The sequence below is a fragment of the Agelaius phoeniceus genome, chromosome 5, assembly GCF_051311805.1.
Source record: "Agelaius phoeniceus isolate bAgePho1 chromosome 5, bAgePho1.hap1, whole genome shotgun sequence".
In the NCBI taxonomy this organism is placed as follows: Eukaryota; Metazoa; Chordata; class Aves; order Passeriformes; family Icteridae; genus Agelaius; species Agelaius phoeniceus.
Genome location: NC_135269.1, coordinates 47,568,741 through 47,590,888, shown reverse-complemented (window position 1 = coordinate 47,590,888; position 22,148 = coordinate 47,568,741). Strand labels below are relative to the sequence as shown.

General features: G+C 38.7%; 1 long non-coding RNA gene across 1 annotated transcript; it reads right to left on the bottom strand.

The window, feature by feature from the left end:
• Window positions 1-312: 312 nt before the first annotated feature.
• Window positions 313-21,171, bottom strand: LOC143694151 (uncharacterized). Its single transcript, XR_013182444.1, has 4 exons — window positions 21,079-21,171; window positions 12,509-12,922; window positions 11,551-11,716; window positions 313-3,763 (listed from the first exon to the last, which is right to left on the bottom strand). It is a non-coding gene; the product is annotated as an uncharacterized LOC143694151 (long non-coding RNA).
• Between the last annotated feature and the right edge of the window lie 977 nt (window positions 21,172-22,148).

The following is a 22,148-nucleotide window of genomic DNA, read 5'->3' as shown; positions in this document are numbered from 1 at the left end:
CCATTTCCTTGATAATCACTTTCTCCAAGGAAACTGATAGGTTTCAAATTTATGTTGATGATGAAAGTACTATTTGTATATGGCTAGATTGGTGAGTTGGGTTTTTTCTCTCTCTCTTTTTTTCCCTTATTATCCTTTTTTATTTCTTTTTTCATTTTTTCCCCATTTTTCCAGCACAACAGCCTTGGTGCTTTCCAGGTCACTGAAAATGGGACAGAATGCTCTGAGCTATGTGCCCTACTGAGTGGAACTGTTTTGTTCATATGCACTGATGCTCCCTTTTTAAAGAAATGAAAAAAGCAAGCAGGAGAATGCAGAAGTGAATATATTTTATTCTGTGCTCTAAGTTTAACAAAACAAACAGATTACAGACTTCCTTTGTATTTGAAATATTTCAACATGTTTGGTCAGGTACATTTTGCTATGGCATTTGATAATTTTTATTGCACAACAAGGTCAGTGTTTACATGAAACTGTTCTGTTTTTGCAATAGCACTTTAATGCAGTAGTGCTTTTCTAAGAAAACATTTCTTTATGGATTTTTTTTCTCCGCATAAACTGTCTCCCCCCACCACATTGAATTATCCTAATATTTAAATATTTAAAAAATATTTTATAAAACCATGTAACAGCATCAAAATAGTCAGAATAATTGCAAAATTTCTTTTATTTTAAAGGATCTGGTGCTGTGCACAGAAATATAATGAATGCTGACTGACCTGGGATGAAACACAGAAGAAAAGCTGAGGGGAGGGACATCTTTGCTACAAAGAAATGTTTTCTGACAATATGAAAAAAGGAATTATCTTACTGCAAAAAGAATGGAGGTAGGGAGCTCACCCTTTTTGGGTGCAACTTACTAGATTTTTCTGTCTGCTATTTTTGAAGTACCCTAAGATTGATGGATTCTAGTGCAGAAGACAGATGTAAAAGCAAAGTTTCAATACAGAGCATTTTTAGCAGTATTAGATAGGAAGAGATGGGAAGGGAAATCACTTTGAAAGTGTGACTGGGTAATCATGATAATACAAAATATGTTCTAAACATGTTTCGAGTGGATAAATACAGTGGATGGAAGCTTCCTTCTTATTCATGCCTTTAAAACAGCAAATTATTACAGACATCTGGCTTTCATCTCTAACAGACTGAAATTTCAGTCATGAGGCTTCCTTTCCCTGTGACATCACAATTTTTACATCTATGGTAAAATGTTAAAATATGCTTGCAGATTTTTTTCTCTTAATGTGATTATATTTTCATAATTTCTATAGAGAAATTGGTGTTGAATATGCATTCAGAATAATCCATACAGTTCCTGATAAAAGTTCTTTCACTAACATGAAACCAGAACATAAATATATGTCTACATATTTATGTACACACAGCTCTAGACACAGAGACAAAATTTGAGATTGTTCTATATCTAGGGCAGTCAAATTTTACAAAGTGAGTGTTGATTTTGAATACCTTTATTTATCAGTATCAATCTTGGAACATCTAATAGGGACAATCTTCATAAGGCAGATGTAGGTCCTCTTCCCTAGATTTTAATTTTTAATCTGAGTACTCAAAAAGTAAGCCATTGAGTAAACTTGTTTTTTTTGTTTGGTTGTTAGTGTTTGTTTTTTTTTTCAAATATAGGTCAATGGTTCATAACATCCTGGGTGTGTTACTTGTTTTCTTTCCTTTTCTTTCCAATATGCTGATGAAAAGAGATAAACAGATAAACTGACTCCTCTTCAGAAAAATTCATTTATGCAGAATTTTGCTAGAATTAATGAAAACAATCCAACTATGTATCCTGTGACACAGAAGGAGGCATAAACTCAGGTTTTCAGAGCACAAAGCCTTTGACTCAATCCAGACAAGTTTGTTTTCATGGGTCCATTTTCGGGAAGGAACTGGTTGTAAGTATTTCACTGATTTTAAGTACTTTAGTGGAGCAGTTATTGAGTGTTTAGCACTTTGCAATATTTAGATTTATGTACTGTTCACAGCCTCCCTGGGTCCCTCAACTTTGAAGGATGCTTCTTCTTATGGCTCAGAGGCAGACTGCCACTTCTGAAGCACTAACACCACTGCCCCTAGCATCTGGGGGGATTTCTGAGAAGCTTTCAAGGGTATATAAATCAGGTCCTGAGGCTCTTAAGTGTAAGAAATAAGATCAGATCTTGGGCTCAGGTTGTGCTCATATTCTCAAGTAAACATAAGCATGCATGCAGCATGTCAACAGAACTTTGTCAAGTCAGAACACTGAAATGTAGCAAAGCAAATAAGTAATCAAATGTTATTAATTAACCAAGATTATTTTCTACAGAGTATATCCTTTATCATCTGCTGGGAATCTTTGCCATTTAATCTGAGATTTAGGACAAACTGCCTAACCTCATGTTTTAATTCTAGGCACGCCTCAGTTTCTAAAGTTCTCCCCAGGCACAATCTCTTTGATTCACTGCAAAATGAAGTTTGACATATCTTATTATGAAGAAATACTTCATTTGAAAATGTGCAAAGTAGCTCTAGGAAAACAACAGCATACTGAGAAAACCTTGCCAACAGTGCAGCCTTTCTACAAATGCAAAAAAATACAAAAATAAAAAAAATATTTCTCATTAACAATGAAGTATTCAAATAGCTGTGAGTGGAATCTATGAAGGTACCCTAGGTATAAAATTGTTGGCCAGAAAAGTGTTGAGAATTTATAAATTGGCTATGCTGTCCTGAGAGTACTTACAGAGAATTCAGTGGTCTGACGCATTCTCAGTAACCCTGTCACCTCTCTTTGTTGCTGTGGGAGAAACACGGGAGGAGTATTTATTCAGCAGGTCTTGTGGTACCAGATCCTCTGAGTCACTGTTGAAGACATTTCACAAGTGACTGCATCCTGGGTTGCACAAAACCAGTCTGTCAAAATCTCATATCCATTTTGTCCTTCTCAGCAGAATGCTATCATGTTTGTGAAATCAGTGCTTTAACGTCCACTTACAAAAGGCTTGGATTTAGTTCTGCAGCTTTCCCTCTCCACATTCTCTTCTGTTCATTGTTCTCCTCTTTCACTGACATCTGCAGTGACATCTTACATCCAGATATGGCTCATATTGCACACCCTATAAATCAGATTGTTGATTCATATTGTGAAGTATTTCACATTTTTGAAGAATTCCTTGGGATGCCATAGCCTTTTCCTCTCAAAGAGAACTCCCTGTTAGGTTGATACTTTTTCCACTGAATGTGCTAAGGGGAGAACTGAAGGAAAGGATAATCTTTATTGATATATATTTTTATTAGGTAAAAACATCAAACAAAATGTCAACCCTTTTGAGTGGAAAGGCCATTAATGGAAAATACAGGTATGCATGGGATACTGAGCTCCAGTTAAACTTTCATGTATTTCTCATCATCTCTAGTACCACTGTGAACTCCATGAAGCTTACTCATATTTGGGAGACATCTCAGTAATAACTAGCTGGAAGGAAAGAGATTGGCAGTCTCATCACCTCAGTCTGCTTCTGTGAAATGTCCATGAATACTTAAGAGAGAAATACATGGCTCCTATCACACCCAATGGATCATTTCCATCTTCAGTTATTTTCCCATTAAAAATAGAATTTTCCTCTTCATTTTATGCCAAAACAAGCCTGTAGTTTGCAAGTCTCACCACTTTGCTGTGACCCATGACTGACACGTTGAGATAAATGCCTTCAACAGCCAGACAAGGACATGGGAGCTGTATGAGCAGCCCATCTGACCAGGTGCTGTATTTCTGCAACAAAGAGGCCATAAGAGGGAGTCAGCTCCAGAAATAGATACATTTTCCAGAAACCTTTTCCCTTGTCATCCTTTTGTTTTCATTGGGAACACTTTTTGTTTTTTAAGTAAGAAAGATAATCCAGTTATAAGAATAGCCCCAAAATTTCTCTTCCTCGCACAAAAGACTCTTTAAATTATTCTTGATGCCATCCAAAATATTGTCCTATGGTAGGAGGGATATTTTTTTGCTCTTCTAAATGAGCATTATTTTAAATGCAAATTTTAATTGACTGAATGCTTAGGAAGGAGGCAGTAGCTTCATTGCAATATTCCTTTCACTGGTTCATAAGGAGGGGGTTGAGATGCATTTCCCCGTACGGGCCCAGATGTCTGGTTGTGTGGTTGGGGGTGTGACTTCATCAAAGGGGGGTGTCTCTTCATCAAAGATCAATTAATGCAAAACCAGCACAGGGGGAGTAGAAGGCAAGGAAGCAGCACTGCTCCTCAGTGTCTGTGCACAGCTGAGCAAAGCAGGTGGCTGCACGATGTCACCAGCAGCCTGACCAGCCACTGACGCACCAGTGCTCCGCTTGGACAGTAGCTCAGTAATTAACTCACCTGCTAATTGGGGAGAAATGTTTTGCATGCTCTTCCAGCTCCAGCACAAATATTAAAAATTCAATACATCAAAAATTCAATATTATATTAATATTATTTAATATTATATGCAGCTGCCTTAATTGTTCATGGCAATAGAGCATTTTTTCTTATTTTTCTCACCTTTGTGCCTGTAAATATGAGAGTGTGCAGATGCAGAGAGCTGTCAGTTTCCTCATACTCTAACTTCTTGGCAATTAAGTAATTCAGAAATACCGTTTCATGCAGGTAGAAGTAAAAGTTTTGAAAGAAAGATTAAAAAGCCTGTTTTACATCAAGGCATCTCCTTTCATAGGTGTGCTGAAGCAGGAGACCTAATTGCTCTTCTAGCTCTATGCACACAGACAGAAAAAATGTGAAATGTTACATCCTAGCAAAAGGTGATAGCAGAAGATAAATAAATTGTGGCATTGTTATTACAAGGAAATCAGTTCAAATCTCTGGAGAAAGCTGCTGAATAACTGACCTTTAAATCACTGTAACTCGTACCTATTCAGCTATCTTTTAAAAATGGGTATTTCTAACTAGGCATTTAATTAATAGGATTCAATATAATAGGTTATGCCACCTGCTCCATCTAGAATTGTATTAAAAACAAAGTGCATAGAGGTGCTGTGACCTCCATCTGCAGCAGCAGCAGCAGCACCTTTGAGAGTTCAGGAGTTCTCTACTACTTCTACTTTCTTTCTTTGGAGATGTGCACAGTTCTGCAGGAATTGATAGAAGCCGTTCACCAAGATAAAGTGTTCTTACATTTCTGACATGTCAAGAACATCTGCTCTCTTCTTACATAAACCATTGAATGAATATTCTCATACAGCATTAGTGAAGCATGCAATATTGCTTCACTAAGAGCCTTCCCCTGCCCTCCAGATACACTTAAGAAAATAACTCCAAATGGAAGGATGATACACACAATAGCTAAAGGGACTGCAATCACATTCAGAGAAGATAAAGAAATCATAAACAGACACCTGCATTTCTGGAAATTCCTTGGGCTCTTGCTATCGGCAATTTTAGCAAAACGTTTCACAGCATAGACCTAAGTCTGCTCCCAAAGCTTTCAGGTTGAACCACGGGCTCTGGCTCACATCACAATTGTGAGAATAAACTACCTCTATGAAAAGAAGTTACTTAGAAACAGAAAAAATACTGTTAGAAATAAGTACTAGCCAGGCAATTTTTCCCCAGGAACTGAAGGGAAACTTTTAAGCATTAAAAGAAAATAAGAGAAGGAACTGCAGAAGACCTAAGGGATGGATCCTCAAGACTGTCTTTGTGTGCATGTCAGAGTACTCAGTCAGGCCAGGTCCTTCTGCCTAGGAGGCATAGAGAACTCAGGTTCATCTATTTCTTATACTATGGGACAGAGGGAAAATTTCTGTCCTGAGACCACCATGTTAAAAATAAGTACAGGAAGATCTGGTCATGACTAAGGTTGTTCAATGCCATTTTTCAAAACAAAATAGATTTTCCACTTTGGAAGCAGGAGCAAGAGAACACAATTAGTTTTTTACCAGGTCATCAGTAGTAATATATATAGGAATATAGAGAGACTTTGATCTAAATCTATTCTAGTTCTGCAACTTCAGATTTCCTTCCTTCTTCACAGTTTATATAAAATAAATTTGACTGCTATTATGTATTCCTATTGTGTTAGTTTCCCCCTTTGAGATAAACTGTTGCACATTATCCTTTTGTCTTTACTTTTCACCAATTCCTACACTGGGCAAGTGGACTGTCCCCTAACTTGGCTGCAGCTGAGAACTGTCAGTATCCCAGGGAATTCTCTCCTAATCCTCCCAGCTGCAGTGCTACTGAGCACATCTCTACCAACTGTGTTTGCTCTGTTAACATCTCGACTATTTGACCTTTGAGCTCCACAACAAAGCCTGAACTGAAACATCAAACAACATATTCTTAAAACACCAACATGTCATATTCTTCATAAAGGACATATAGGTCACTGCTAAATTTTTAAAGACCCTTTCCTTTTTCTATGAATAAGACATGGATCTTTCAAATGTGTAAAATGCTGGAGTAAAGGGTCTTCCTGCAGTCTTTGTCTCCTGTAGAGTTACTACCTCCTCAATAAGAAAAAAAGTGCTCTTGTTTAAGGCTATGGGGAGCATACTGAGCTTCCCATCCCCTCTGTTAAACATTCTGCCTTTTTTTCCCTTAAAAATCCTGTTGAAAGGAGTATATTTCTTAGAGTGAAATTCTGAGAGAAGGACTAGAATAGCTTCCTGCAGGCAGTTGCCAGGTTGATACATCAAAGTGATATTGCTTTCTGAATTGAGTGGCACCAATCAGCAGGAACTGTCAGTCTGGGAATATAATAACTGTGGTGCCAGTCTTCAGGAATCTAAATGAAAGTTTCAGCTGTACTTGTATATTTAAAGTGCCTGTTGGCTCAGGGAGGGAAATAGGAAGGGGGAAGAGCTTTTCTGGCATTGTCAAGGAAAGGATGGCATCTGAAGAAAAAAATGGTGAAGCACAGAGCACCTGGATTCTCCTCTGGGACCAGTATGAGAGTGAGATGGCCAAAGGCATGGAATGGATCTCACATCTGCAGTCCCCTTAATTACAAACCCTGTTAACTATCTTTCTGAAGAGAAGGTGAAGATTTTTACAAGCCTGTCACATTTGTCATGCTGATATTCTACCAAACTGCCTCTCTGGACTGCAGTCCAAATATAGATCCCTGAAACCTCTGCTCAGCTGCTGTCTGACTCTGTCAATGCCTGATATATGTAGACACCTGATTTTTAAATTAAGTTCCTCAATTCTTACCAAGATGGTGACACAAACTCCCTCAGAGCTGGCAGAGCTTGTGGCCTTCCCTTCATCCTGACAGATATGGCTCCAGGCACCAGGGGAAGCTGACAATACTTGGATGTTTGGGTGGGGAGGGCAAAGCAGTGGACTCAGTCACAGCACTCATCCATCAACCATGGGGATGAGGGAGCCCATTTCCACTTTCCCACAAAACTTCTCTGCTGTCCAGGCTGTCACTGCAGGCACAACTGTTTTGCCCTTCCTGTTCAAGCTGGTTCCTTCACATCACACGGGTGTTGCTGCCATAAAGGTCAAGACTTTCAGGTGATGTCAGAGAGAGATCAGGTTGCTTTCTGCTTCCAGGGCTCTCTCAGAATATTATCGTATTAAGACTTCTCAACACAAAGAAATACTGTTTGAGCAAGCACAAACCCCTGCTTACCCCATCCAGGATTGCTCAAAGCACCACACGACACATTTTGGAAATCCTGAGGTATTGCCACTCACAGTGCTATGACTGATATTGGAGGCCTTTTGCAGGTCTAGGACTAAAATAACTGATGTAATCAGCTGGATCACCCTCCTCTGAGGGAAACACAGGTCTTGGGATCAGGGCTCTCTTAATCAAATTCTGTTATGTGAATCATACCTCAATTGGATTTTGCTTTTTTAATAGTCTGCACTGCAAACATGAGATAAATCATTATATCCATGCAGTACTTATGACTAGTGAGTAAGGTCACAGTGCTGATTCAGTTTTCTGCATATACAGCTATGATTCACCAGGCACAGGAAAACTCTCCAACCATTGTAATTCAGGTATCAAAACCAGGTAAAAGCTGCCTTTTCTGAACCACACAAGTGAGTTTTCATCCCCAAAAACCTCAGGCTGATTTAAGAATAATTGTGAGGAGGGTAGATCCTCACCTTCAGGTACTCCCATTTTGCAGATCTGTGACACTCAGCTAACTTGAAAAATTGTCTGGAAAGCCATTCTCCTGCTGCATCAAGAAACAATGTCACCATCTACTAAAAAGGGTCAAATGACACGATATGTGACTTCACCATTCCTGATACAGAGTTTCTAGGACAGTAAGACACAACTCCCACAAATGAAAATAAGGAGATCAGAGGAGGCCCAGGCACCTGGCCAGAAGGATTCTTCCTAAAAATTCATAAGCTGGAAGCATCTGTCATTCATCTAGCCATTTCAGTTATGAAATTAAATACTCTGCCTTTGAACATATTTGGGGTTTATCCTCTTAAATTATACAAAATTGAAACTAAGTGAAGAAAACACCTTTTAAAATAAATTAAATTTAGAATAATTTTAAATACATATTCCAAAATTTCCCTTTTCTCATTTACATCTTCTGGTAATGAAAAAAAGAAATCATGATGCCTGTGGAGTGGGACTAAATGGACATTTGAAATATATTCTTTTCCTGGGAAAGAAAGAGATAAAGTCTGATTTCTCAATTTATCTGAGCATACTCTTTCAAAGATGATAAACACTGAAAGGTGACAACCAGTTTAAAAGGATATGTAATACTGATTTTATAAATGGGTTCAGGTTAACCAGAATTTCCTACCATCTGTCCCTTTGGGGAATGCTCTGCAGTATTACTGAAGATTCATGGCATATCTCATGCTTAGCCTCTCCAGGCTGTTTTTTAACTCCTGGATGTTGTCAACTGCATTTGCATTTCTTTTTATTCTCAGATTTTTCATCCTGGTGTCCAGTAGGAACAGATCCTTGTGTACACATCCTGGAGCACTGTTACAGGCTATATGTTTGTATCCCAGTACATCATTTGCTGTCTTAAAATCCTGGATTTCTTCCTTAAAGGATTTTGCCTAATGTCTGCTGTGCCAGCAGTAGAATGATCTTTTTTATTATTCGGCTTTAGAGCAGCTGTCAGAATAAAAAAGAGTTATAGAAGGTATCCAAAACTGTTTTTCATTAAATAATCAAAAGAAAATTCACTTGCTCAAAATGTTCTTGAAATATTAAAACTGGAAAAAAAAGGACCAAGCCAATATTGATTGGCTGAAAATTTAAACTAAAATAAAACCTGATTATGGGGAGAGCATAATAAACTTTAGTGTCTAAAACAAACTCCTATCTCTTAGTATTGACAATTCTACTCAAAAAAATTCCTTCATAGGAACTATTGGTTCAGATGATCTGATTTGCACCATGTAAATAATCAGAACATGTGATAAAGAACATTTCTAGCTTAACATTTGCACCATGGTTTTACTTGGAAGTTATTTTCTTTGGCTTTATTAATAGAATGAACCACAGGGAGCTAACATAGCTTAACTATCCAGTTAAAATCAAAAGCCAAGGTTGAAAGAAAATAAGGAAAGGAAAAGGAAAATTTAAGTTCTTGATTCTTGTTTATTTTTAATGTATGATATTTACGTTTCCACTAGTCGTCATTGTATCTGGGAGTTTATCAGGATATTAAGAAAGATAAGCAGTCACAAAAAGAGAACCTACACAAATAATCTAATAACTGTGAGGAGATTTGGGGAAAAAAGATCCCTCATGACTCTGCAATTGTTACTTCCAGTGATTTGAACACATTCCTCTGCAGAATCACACCTGGGCTGGGATGTGGACATGGTACAAAATGTCTTGATGCTCCAAAACTGTTATATTTTTATGATGCAGTCTTTTTAGTTAATATATTTTCAACCTTTTTTAATAGAAAAAAATTGTGAATTAAACATTTCAAAATCATAACAGTTATTAGATTGTAAAGTCTTTTACCCAACTACCTATTTTTCTTTATATTTTCACTCTCCCAAATATTTTCCTTTTTGTTTGTTTGGTTGGTTGGTTTTTGTTTGTTTGAAAGGCAAAGACCATTCCCTAAAAGACGTAAGGACAGATTCAAATAGCGTAATGCTTGCAGGCAAGTTCCACATTTTTGATTTATAAATGATGCTCTCATTTAGATGAACATTTGGCAGTGTTTTAGCTCACCTCAATACTTCTGTTTGCCAATTTGGTCTGCCTTTTGATTGATTCATGAGAAACAGAACAGTCCGCTTTCAGTGTGAATGCTCTGAATATTAGAAATTTCATGAGGTTGTCGTAAATACACTGGCCTTTATTTAGAGAGGTCCAGGTACACAGTTGGCTCCTTGAATTTTGATACATCTGTTTATTCACAGCCTTAATTTTATTAACTGTGTTGGCAGAGGATTGTGAATTGCTTGGTGGGAACAAGGGTATTTTTCAAGAGCTTGTCAATTGGGTATTTTTCAAGAGCTTGTTCCTGTCTTTAACAGAGATCTACCTTTAGATGAGCTGGACACTAGAGATATAGAAATAAGTAGAAGGGACTTAGCCAGCACATTGGTAGATAAACATAATTTTTTAGCAGATTATTTCATTATTTAAGAACAGGTAATGAAATTATGCACATCAACTGTCTTCTGCTCTCTGCTACAGGAAACACCAGCAATGACAGAGCAAGTAGAGATGCTGAGTTACACTCATCTGCTGCTTTGCATTGCTCATGTAAGGAGACAAAAATCAAACAGAAATACTGATCAAGAAACCAGGCTCTGAGTGTGCAAGAGCAGTGCTGTGGGGTAGTGCTTGGGAAGGAAGAAGAGACACTGAATCCATAGGGGACAACAGGTTTTGGAAGTGAGCACCTGCATTGAAAAATCTGTGGGAAGAGTCCAAGGCTTTAAGTATTATGATGAGGAACCCAGTGCTTGTGGGAGGGTAAAGGCAAAAAAACCCCAGATTAAATAAAAGTGTTGACTTGGTAGAAATTTGCATTGTCTTTATTTTTAAGGAACATATACTGACAGGATCTAAAGAAGCTCTCTGCTTTGAGGTTAAAAGTGGCTAGGAGAAATATAACCCTTCAACCAGTTAAAGCCATAACAGTTTCCCATCTCCTTATCTGGTGAAGGGCTAATGTGACAGCTGCCATGAGGCATCTACAATTATTCTAAAAAATAACATGAGGATGTAGAAAGATGTAGGAGTATGAGCAAGTGGCAACAACTTTAAATTAAATTTAAATTAAAATTAGTTTTCTTCCTGATCATATCAAGGCTTTATGCTGAACACCTGGTGGCACCTGCTTCCCTCCAGCTGCTCCCAACAGGGAGACTGGGGAGGCTCTGTTGCATCACTCAATGGTCTCTGCAATGATGGCCTCTGCATCACTTTGATCATGAAGCTGCAGCCCTCACTGCTCTGTCTTCAGTGAATGATACTGAAAATCAGCTAGATTTAAGGTCAGCTTCCAAAACCATTCAAAGGTTGGACTTTTGTGTGATGTTTATATTTTACTTCTAGTATTGTCTGATCATGTGAAAGAGTCAACCTACTGTCATCCTCCAGTTTCGCCATTAGCTCCAAAAGTGGACTCAGACTCTCAGAATAAAAACTGCACAAGGTGGACCATTTTCTGGGATGGCTCAAGTTTCTGATGTAAGGTTCCTCAGTGCATCTGTAACAGAGGTTAAAAGGCTTGTGCTGAGGAAGATAGCATTTCTGTAAGAAAAAGAGTGGTCTTGTGATTAAGACAGTCTGCCAAAAATCCTGCACTAAATACTCTACCCAATATATAGTCTTTGGTGCCTCAAATTAGCTGCTCAAATTAAAGGCTAATTTCAAGCCTGATCTGTCTACCTTTCTTCAATACAAAAATAAATATACAAATGAAATTTGCAATAAGTAACATCACAGAAAAATTCCCTGAGGACATCTATAATTCTGTCACATGAAAAGGTTTGAGTAGCATAAAATAAATGTGTCCGTGGGGCATGCACTGAAATATGAGGGTAAAACAAAAATATTGAGGAGCCACTCAATCACTGAGTGCTGTTGAGCTGGGGCACTGAATGAGACAGTCTTGCAGAAAAAACTGTGGATGATCCTCAGTCAAACTGCCAAAATTCATACACAACAAGGGGACAGCCCACGGCTGCACAGATTGAAATGCAGAGAGACACACAGAATTCTGGCATTTTGTAGCTTTTCACTGTTAGCTTTACAACCTTAATGTAACTTTACAGGGTATCTTTTTTAGAACATAAGGTTGACCAGAGGTGAAGGGTATCCTCATAGTTTTGTGGAAGCTCTACTGTCACCTGTGTATTTTTTACATATTTTCAGAACAAGCCCCTTTTATTTTAATGTGGTACAATTGTGCTGAGCTGTTTTTCAAATTACCTCCTGATTCAGCAGTCATACTGGATAGCCATGAGAGGAAAGCTTTCATAGTTTGAGATTCACTGTATTCTCATCATTGCCATTTGTTCCAGGGAACATATGTTCACTCACCTTGGATGCCACATCCTTTTCACTAGAATTTGATTTCTTCTATTCTGACTAGCACAGGTTTCAGAAACCATAGGAAGCATGCAATTTTGAGCTCATTCAGGTACATCTTGCATCTACAGTAAGGCAATTTACTGCAGTAGCCAACACCAATCTAGGTAAGACCCAGCCATCCTGGCTGTGCCACAAGTTGGTGCCTGCAGCAACTCTTGCTCCATGATAGGTGCAAGGCAGGGCAGTTCCCCAGTTCTGCCCCAAGGGAATTAGCTTTCTGGGAGATGGGAGCATGTTATGCTCATTTAGGAGAGCCAGGGTCTGACACAGCAGCATGTACCATCGTTCAGGTGAAGGGAGGGTTCAGGCTAAGCACACCAGAGCTTCTCTTGGGAGTCTCATTTTCCAGTGTTCGTGTATGATCTGGAAATGAAGGGGAGAAAAAAAAACCAACAAAACAAAACAGAATCAGACCTAATATTTCTTAACACATTTAGTTTGATCAAATATCTGGTCTTCTTCTTAAATGTGTTGCATTTTTTGTACCTTGTCAGTTGAAAGAAGAGAAAGTACATATATTTTCAGTGAGTGTTGCAAATATGCCCTACCAACTTGGTGCAATATTTAAAGGATGAGAACTGACAGTTCATCCTCTTTTGCTCTAATATGCTGAATCTAAATGCCCTAAAGTGAAGAAAGCTAGAATTTCAATTCAAAATTCAACACCCACATCCCTAAATTCAAGAGCATTTGGGATTAGTTTTAATGTTCATTCCTTACAGGAATAAAAACAATCTGGTCTGAAGCCAGAAAAATCTGGGGTGCTGTCTGCTCCTTCCTACTGTTGTCTGGCAAATCAAACTCATGCCTAATTGTAGGCTGCACCTGCAGAATATTCAACGTGGGGAGTGTGCAATGCATTTTGAGTGACCCTCACCTTGGTATGACAGATGCTTCCTAACAGTGCAAGCACAGAGAAGGATAACAGCTGTCCTCTGCCATCACAGGAGCCTGACAGCACTCAGACAGCAGCATCCTTTGTCAGCCACTGACTGGGCTGCCCAGTCTGCTCTCAGTGCCTCCTTATACCCACGTGTTGTAGAAGGGGGCTGTTGAGCAAACTCCTCTGAAGCTGTCCCTTCCCTGCCCCTCAGTTTAACACTCTGCTGGAATGTGAGCTAGAGCTCCCTGTCTGTTCATGAAGCGTTGGGATTCAGAGACTTTAAGCTAAAACACTAATTAAGCAGATGTTAATAATTGCCAGCCAGTATTCAGAGGAAGGGCTCTTAGAAAAGGAAGCATTAAATACATATGGAAAATATTAGAAATAATATTAAATATTAAACATTATCTGTAATGCTTTGCTCAACTAAAAATAAGATGGAGTTACCTACTAGAGATACTGTGGTTCTTCCTACACAGATATGGCTCTTTTCTTCTTCTACCCCTATTAATAGGATTGCAGCTGCAATATTAATTTACATAGCATTTATTTTACATTAAGACTAAAATAATTTACTGCCCATGCAAATTCAATCCTCCACAAGTTTCTTTAAGAGGTGGTTTCTTGATCTTTCCAGAATATAGATGATAACCTATTGCCTGGGCTCCAGAGCTTAGAAAGAAAGGCAGCATCTCAGTCAGTGTTCTTTCAATGTTCTCCTGACTCACATTATCAGACTTTTTAAATTCACCACATTCTGACTGGCATGTTAAGCACTAATGACCCTGTATTTAATAGTTAACACAGAAGTAGGACTGATATTGGATTCATCAATAAAAGATCTCTTCCACCTATAGGGTTTCACTTGAGAACCTGTATCACTTGCCTATGCATGGGTTAGTAGGGGTAAAAAATATTCTCTTCTTCCAGTAAACCCAGGTTAAATAAAATACTAATATTCACACAAGCATACAATCACCCCAGGTGCACCTGCCTGCATTCCCATCTGGAGAGGCAGAATTCCAGCTTAAAAACAGTGAATGGTGAAATGCAGTCTGTAATCTATGGAGGTCACAGCTAGTTCGTTCTGCACCCTGCCTGGTCCATAAAACAACTTATGGTAGGTCAAAACTCACTCATGGCAGAGAAAGAAAGCCATTATATGTATTTGAAGTGGTGAAAGTAGGGACAGAAGATAGAATTTACAGAAAATTCATTGGTTTCTGCACAGCTTAATTCTTTTTCTTGCAATCTTTTTTCAAGCACTTTGACTGGAAACACTCCTGAAGGGTGAGCATGTATGTCTTGAGGGAATAATCAACCAGAATTTTTCTCAGATAGTGCCAGAAGAAGCTACCAAGCATTCCTTAAGATGACCATCCTCCACTCCTGATTTTTCTGAGTTTCACAGTTGAATGCCCCAGCCCTCTATGTGTGGGTAGGGATCCGGAATATTTCAATTTAGATCTGCCTTTCTCTTTAGCTGTTTTGGTTTTTTTTCCTGTCCTTTGGCACAAATTCAAGTGCTTGGAATACCAAAGTATGTAAACTACAGGATTAGATCTCTTTGTCTTTATCTACTCATCACCTCTGCTCTGACATTGAAAGAAATGACTATTTTTGGAGCTGAGACATCTATTTGAATCTGAGTATTTAACACAGCAGGGTCATAGTCAGTAGCATGTACTCCCTGGGGACTCATTAGGACTTCCAAAATTGTGTATAAATGCAGTATGGATGTATGCTCCTGTAGCTCAGAAATCCCATTGTAACTGTAATGTACATACACTGAAGCCCACAAAAGAAGTGGGCACCTTTGCAACCACACCCAAAGCAGGAAGATCTGTTTCTGTTCATTATGAATTTGTCAGCTGAAACAAGCTGAATCACAAAATTTTGCTTTAACTATAGCTCATAACAAATCTTCCTCTGTTTTTTGTCTACCAGGTGAAGCTTCAGGATGGCTGGGTTGGACCTGAACACATCTGTCTTCAAGTGAAATAAATTCATTGGTGCTGGAGTAATTTAAGGACTTCCTCTAAGCCATCACTAAAACTACTTGCCAGGATGACCCATGCAGGACAAGCTACAGAGTGAGAAAAAATTAACTGGAAGAGGCAGTTTATTTTAATTTTTGTTCAACTATTTCCTTTTCCCCACACTGCTAAATAATAATGAAAAGCAAAACAGCCTGCCCAACGTTACAGCAGCCTAGCACTGGTGCTACCACCAGTGCTGATGGGCTCAGCAGTGGATTCACAGGTCAGCTCATAACACATAGTCTCTGCTGCTTTTTCCTCACAACAGGGAGGATTCCTCATGTTCTTCCCCCTCTCTGGGGTGGTGGGGTGGAGTCCCTCCCACAGCAGGCAGCCCTCCACAAACTTCTACAACTTCTACAACATGGGTCTTTCCTATGAGCTGTGGTTCTTCAGGAACAGGTCCAGCATGGGGTCACAAGTCCTGCCTGCAAACTTGCTCCCGTGTGGATTCCTCTCTCTAGAGGTGCTGCCAGGAGCCTCCAGCACGGGCTTCCCACAGGCTCACAGCCTTCTTCAGGCACCACCTGCTGCAGTGTGGGGCTCTCCATGGGCTGCAGAGGGACGGCCTGACTCACCAGGGTCCGCAGCAGGGACGGAAGTGAAACTCTTCTCCAACACATGGGGCACTTCTTCGTCCTTCTTCACTGACCTAGGTGCCTGCACAGCTGTTCCTCTCACACATTCTCACTCCTCTCTCTGGCTGGCACTGCTATTGCGCAGAAAATGTTTCCCCTTCTTAACTGTGTTATGAGTAGAGGCACTACCACAGTACAAATGGGGTCAGCCTTGGCCAGTTTGACATGGAGATGGCTGGCACTGACCCTGACAACATGGTGGGACCACCCTTGCAGCCACCCTTGCAGCCACCCTATTATCAGAACCTGGCCACACAAACTGCCCCCACAGACCTTCTGTTGTTTCTATGCTGTATTTTTCAGCCTCATATGGATGTCTCAGATCCACAAATTACACTTTGACCTTCATTCCCTTAAACTAGAGTCTAAAAATCTAGTTCACATGGAGGCAGTTGAAGTTCATGAGAAAGGATGGGAATGAACTGGTTTATATTTCAAATGAACTAAAACCAGGGTCATTTATTTCTTTTCTTGGAAAGAAAGTGAGCTGTTGCAAAAGGCCTTGAGGATAAAAGAAGTTACAAGAAATGAAGAAAAGGTCTTTTGACTTTTGATCACTATGAAGATTTTTATGGTTCCAGAAGCATTTAAGGATTTGCATGCTAGTTCTGTGGAAACCTAGAGTTAATGGAACACTTTAACATTTAACATCATATTGTTTACTTGAATATTTTTACCTAGGTCAGCCTCATTATGTCTTATTATTTTCATGTTTCAGCCCTAAATTATCATCATGAAGATCAATTACAACACTACATTTTCCTGTTTAAAAAGAAGTTCATAGATAATTGACAGAGTGCTGAAACAGCAAAAGTATTTTTTCCAAAAAAATAACCTTTTCTGCAGCAGTCTCACTGATAGCTTTGTTAAATTATGGAAGATCTCACAATACCCATAAACTTCCATATAGGTCTCTTGTGCTTATGCTGTCTTGGAATATTTGCACTTATCAGAATCAAGCTATGAAAAAAAGGGCTCGTTCTCCCTCATTAATCTAGACTTACATTCAGAGGAAGACAAGTGTTCTCATGTGGCTTGGTTTTTAAGTGACTACCTTGAATTACTGAAATCTATTCAAAATTATCTCTCAGAGAGCTGGGTCCCATTAAACTTTCTGTTTTGGGTAACCTAAACTGGATAAATCAAATCTCACACTAAAGCTAAATGTAGATGCATGTTAATGACATTTGTTGCAACTGGAGGTAGTAAACATCTAGCAATGCAGGGAAGGTTCCTTTTGCTTTCACATGGTGCTTTCATGGTGTACATGCAGGTTTTTTTCTGTACTAAGTACCAAGACTACCAAATTGACATCAAACATGAGAATCAAGCAGCTGGCTCCATGCTTCTTCCTCAGTGACAAAGATGTCTTTGGATGCTTGTGGAGTATAACTGTGTACCTTTCTTCTTGTTTTTGACTTTGCACTGCACACAGGTGTTGGGTGGGTCACTGTGACCACACCGCAGTTTTCACCAAGCATGAGCAGAAATGGGGCAGGACCCTGCAGCCTGGTGGGGTCCTCAGAGGAGCTCCACAGCCTGGCACCCTGCATGTCTGCAGGTCACCAAAGCCCCATAAGCTGATCTACAGCCACACTGCTGGAAAAGGGTAGGGAAAGAACATGGTTGAGTTCTATAAGCAGGAGGGCTAAAAGATGCTTTTCCTCCACAGAATAAAAGCTTGAGTAGATGAGTCTATCAGTAGAATTTTAAAAATCAGCTCTGACAAGAGATGGCAATACAACATTTGTTTCTTCTGGTAGATTTTGCAATTCAGATTTAAGCTTGTGACACTTTAGCATATGAGAAAGCTGTCAGAAGCATTTTAAGCATAGTTATTTTTCTCTTTTCAAGGCTGTGTAAAGGTAACCTGGGTTTGTATATTGAGGAATTAAAGTAGAACATTTTGTATAATTCTGAAGTAGTTTTTAAATATTGTCTGTAAGACACAGCTTTATGCTGCAAACGTGACTATGAGGTAATGTTTATTAGTATTCACTTGATATAACCTAATTTATTCATTGCTTAATCACCCCTGAGAAATATGGACCCCTCCAAGTGAGATGACTAAACAGAATATATTGCTATCATACATTCTCTCTCCATGAGGTTCCAAAAACATTAAATGCATGGGAAATATGTTTCTTCCACCAAGATTAATCGGTGCAGCCAGGGAGACTGATGTATTATACAGCAATTCATTTCAGTGAAATATTTCTACATGGCTGTTGATAGAGAACAAAGCTGGAATTTGCTGAAATGGTTGTGTATGGTATGCACTTGCCTCACAACAGCAGGAAACTTTTAGCAGTACAGCAGCTCATTCCTAAAGGGTTCTTTTCTTAAGCCAAGATGCAGCAAAGTTGGCAGCTCAGCCCCATCCAAACTGGTGCTAGACAAGATGCAGAACCACAGGGTTTGGACAGATGTACCACTGACAGATGGTGCTGAGATTAGTCATTATCAATCAGCTTCAACTTGCATTTATTTCTCTGGTTCAGAGCCAGTCAGTGATGAACCCTGACTGATAATGCCTTATTACAGGCTAATATTTATTAAGAATTGCTGACTCCCTAGAGGATGAAGTGGAGGCACAGACCCTGCTCACAGGAAAGGACAGACATTACAGACCAAGTTTGCTCATTATCACTAACACTGGTGCTTACAGCTCCAGCATCAGCTCTGCCAGTGCCACTCTCTGTAGAGGGATCAAGAGTTGCATAGAAGTGGAAAGACCAGCTGCCACTTCTCTCAGAGGCATTTGCACCAGCTAAGGCCAAAGTGTGCTTTTTGGGATAACATAAGAGGAGCATCAGTAGGCACTGATACCTAGAAATCCAGGACTGACAATTGTATTAGTCTTATATTGACTAATATAAGTCTTATATTGACTTATATTAGTCAATATAAGACAGAATTGTATTATAATTCTGTCTAATAATAGACAGAATTATTAGTATTCTGTCTCAGGAATAGAAAAAAGTACATGTACAAGTACACATACAGATACACATAACTTATGCCACTCTATTGCCTAGACATATGTGTATAAGAGGGTAGATGGGTTTGTATATTTACACCTTCCTCTTCCTCCATACCACAGTCTTATGAAGTGGCAGTAACAAAGCAGGACTGGATTCACTACGTCATCTATGATCACTCATACAATTTTAATATAATATTAAACTCATCCCCAACCCTAATCTACAAGGCTATAATAAAACCCTAAACATAATACACTAGATTCAGCCTTGATTTACTCAACTGAAGCTCACACCAAGACATTGGTCTCAAGTCTCTCCCTTGACATTAGGGAGATTGAAAAACTGATGCTAAAAATAAAGATAGTTGTCCTTACAGTCTGACTAGTATCTACAAATTATATTAAATTTCTCTAGAGAAAAAAAAATGAAAGTATGCTATAAGCAGTAGACAATATATTGCATGTTCATTATTGAGGTGTCATGGAAAGGTTTTCTAAAATCTTCACTGCTGATATTGACTGGAAGAAAAATAAAGCTATAATACATAGCTGGTTTAACAAAACTGTCCTAGCATGCCTTTTATTTGAAAAGGATTAAAAGGAAATTACTGCATAATGCAATATACCCAAGTCAGTACAATAGTAAGAGGAGTCATTTTATCAACAGGATTAAGTCTCACAATAGAATAATCCATAATGGAAGTTACAGGAATGGAGCAAAAGAGAGAGCTAAAATGGTTGTTCTTTTTCCCCAAGAGTTATAAGGAGATGATCTAATGCTATGTTTTTATAAGCAGAGATCTTTCCCAAAGCATTTCCTAGGATAATTTCTTTTATATTTAATGAATTTCAAGAAGTGAGGAACATTGATGTTTTATGTTTAATGTAGTCCCTGAAGAGCAGAATAAAGCCATGAAGATATTCTATGTATCTAATTCTACAGCTGCCAGATATGCTATTTTTTTCTTGAACAAAGACTCTCCAGCAATTTATGAATGCAGTTAAATGATCAGACATTTCAGTGCAGAAGAGGTTTTACCTGTGCAACTGAGAATATAGGGAATTTATAAATCCCAGGTTCTCAGCAGAAACCTGTCTCCAAAGCAGTGCTTGTGAACTGATTTCTCCCCTGCAGACAGCTAGGGTTTCATCACAAACTGCCACCAAACTCATTTCATACCAGTACTCTCCAGGATAGGCTGGGTAGCGTCCAACTGCCTCTCCCAGACTGGAAGAGCCTTTCAGTGGGATGCTGCAGTCTTGTATTCAGATGGGAAGTTCAGTAAGAATGCCCAGTTCACAGGAGAGACCACCACTCAGCTTTGAGGAAGCACCCCAGAAACAAGTAATTTCTAACACAAGGATTTCTCTACAAGCTGGGAAGCACGGGTGCATTAAGAATCCCTGTAGATGCTCATGGCACTTCCATAGATACTTTTCAAGGCTGATGTACTCAGAACAACCCCCCTTTAAAAATAATTACCTACTCAGAGTTCATTCTTCAGCTGAATATAGCAAATTTGAGTAATTAGTTGGTCAGAAAAACACATCTAAATTTTCAGTTATATATACAGAGAGTTATATATTCAATTATATATAATACAGTGAAGGAAGGTAACATCCTTTAATTTCTTTTTTTTTTTAATTCCCAAACAGGATTTCAAGTAAATAACCAACTAGTAGAAAAAAGAAAATATTTGAAACATTTTAATTCACTGACAATAATGAGAAAACAATCTCCAGCATCTGATGAATTATAAACTACTTTATATGCAAAATACCACACTGGGGCATGTTGCACTTAATAGCTGAAACACAAGATCAGCTGACAACCAACACTGTTATTTTAGGGAAATTTCTTATTTAGCAAAGCAGTTTTCCTCATATTTTCTAAAATCCCACACAGGCTAATGTAACTTGGAAAAAAAATTAATTGAATTGAAGCCAGAGAAACGTACCTGAAAAAAGATTCATACCTTAGATAATAGAGGTCTGAACTTGCAGCACTGACATAGATAAATAGGTTGCCTAGTAGGTTGTTTACTGTGCTATTGGGCTTGGAGCATGATAAAGTAAGCAGAAAAGGGACTGGATAAGCTTTATCTCCATAACAACCAAGAAAAGAACAATTACAAAGGAGCATGGAAAAGCCACCTTCACAAAACAGGCTTTAACCTTAGAGCAATGGGAGCAGCACAGCACACTGTACTGCTGATGTCTAAATAAGAAAATACAGTCCTGGCTCAAAACTACTGCATCTCACACCAAGTTGGGTGCTGTGGTTGGAATAATAAAAGTGCAAAGCTACCTAATACAGCAGCCATTTGGAACAATAAATTATTTTAGAGGAACTGAATTGTGATCAGTATGTTACAGAAGAAGGAAACATAGCATGGCATTAAAGGGATTTTCAGAATATACCTTTATGTCAAGAAATTATTCACACACTACTTTCCTCCAACATGTTTCAGGGCATTAAGGCATTTTAAAATTAGTTCATTTTTCTTCTTTGTCTTCTACAAGTTAGTGTTTCCATTGGTCAGTTTTTACTCTTTGTTTTCCACAAGTTTCATGATTTGAAAAGCTCTTCACTGTAGTTTGACCTAACTGAGAGAGCTCTTTTAGGCTTTACAAGAAAGACAGCATTCAAATACAGTCTTCACAGAAACCTCCTAGCTGAATAAAAAAAGGAACAGGGTTTTGAAATGAAGAAGTCATTGGGAAGGTAGACTCACAACCTGAACCCTTTCCTACTCAAAACATTATTGATACTCCTGCTGGCTTTAATGAGCATTGGATCAAAACCTTGGTTTTCTCTTTGACTACGAATTAAACTCTTTGATGTTAAACTACTTTTAAGGGGAAACTACAGCTTTAATGTACAGGCCTTCAGAAACACAATGTATAGAAGAACCTCACTTTGACCAAAGTACCTGGGGGCATTTTTCTTCCCCCCAGGTACAGTAAGTTATCAATGGAAATACTGCAGACATAATTCTGGTATATGTAGCCATGCTGAATGGGAACAGCTACCCTGGCTGCCATT